Consider the following 1,394-nt stretch of genomic DNA (forward strand, 5'->3'; position numbering starts at 1 on the left):
ACTAGAACTGAACTAGAACTGAATTAGAACTGAACTAGAACTGAACTAAAATTGAACTAGAACTGAACTAGAACTGAACTAGAACTGAACTAGAACTGAACTAGAACTCAACTAGAACTGAACTAACTAAACTAGAGTTAAACTAGATCTCAACTCTGAAGAAGAACTGTTTTACAAGAATTGTTTCCACTGTAAAACTTCAATATAACGAATGTTATTTAGTATGTTTTAATTTTCAACATAAATCAATTAATTTCAACATAATACTCGAAACTACCACTTTAGACAGTCTACTCTGTACAACAGACAACTCAATCAAATTTCAATGTCAATGAAACTACAAAAACAAAAACTTTATTAGTTTTTTCTCTTTACCTACATGTTTTGTATTTGTAAACTTTGTTACAAAATTATAGTTTAAAATATTAATTTAAACATACAATTATTTGCTGGAAAGCAAAAACAAAAAATACACAGAAAGAAAGAAACTTAAATCAACAACGTGACTTTAAAACAAGTTGTCTTGAACATAAAATTGTAACTCACACAGATACAAATGCATAACAAAGTACACAAACACACACACGTAGAGACACATATTCAAACCGACCACAATTTGACCCAATTTTTATCAAAAGCACGTTTGAAAAAAGATACAAACTCAAGTTTTTTTTGTTTTAAACAAACAAAGAATCAACAGAAACAGCAGCTGCCAAAGTAGCAGCTCTGCACAGCACTAGCAGTTAGCATAGTAAAATTAATAATGACTATAGTAGCTAATGAATAGCTGCAGCAATAGTCACTGCTAGGTTGGCTGAAACTGAGCTTATAGCCCCCAACCAACGTATTTTTTTGTTTCTGAGTGATTAAAAGTTGAATAATAAAATACTACATAGTATTACCAACTGACTTAAGTTCATATTTGAAATTTTAATCACTTTCAAGTTTTGTTTATTTAATAAATAAAATACTGGCGCTTAAATTAACACACAAATTTATTAATCTACTCATACTAAAGTAATTTTTAAGTTTCTTTTAATTGAAATTTTAATTTTAAATTACTTTGGTTTGTATTTTCTTAATGCTGAGTCAAGACACCTACATGTTTTATTAATGTTTTATTAATATGAGGTTAAATTCATTTTAACAGTAGTTTTACAGTAATAATTATATAACAGGGTTATGCTAACTGTGGTGTTTTCCATAACTACTAAATAAATGTTGATTTAAATTTATAGCATGAACTAGAACTAAACTAAAACTGAACTAGAACCGAACTTGAACTGCAACTGAACTAGAACTGAACTAGAACTGAACTAGAACTGAACTAGAACTGAACTAGAACTGAACTAGAACTGAACTAGAACTGAACTTGAACTGAACTAGAACTGAAC

At 28.8% G+C, this 1,394-nt stretch overlaps 1 protein-coding gene across 12 annotated transcripts in view; it reads left to right on the top strand.

Moving 5' to 3' along the window:
* The window catches only part of LOC111683365 (PAN2-PAN3 deadenylation complex subunit PAN3), a 45,441-nt gene that overhangs the window by 36,228 nt on the left and 7,819 nt on the right, over positions 1-1,394 (top strand). The window lies entirely within an intron of this gene.

Source organism: Lucilia cuprina, chromosome 5, assembly GCF_022045245.1.
Source record: "Lucilia cuprina isolate Lc7/37 chromosome 5, ASM2204524v1, whole genome shotgun sequence".
In the NCBI taxonomy this organism is placed as follows: Eukaryota; Metazoa; Arthropoda; class Insecta; order Diptera; family Calliphoridae; genus Lucilia; species Lucilia cuprina.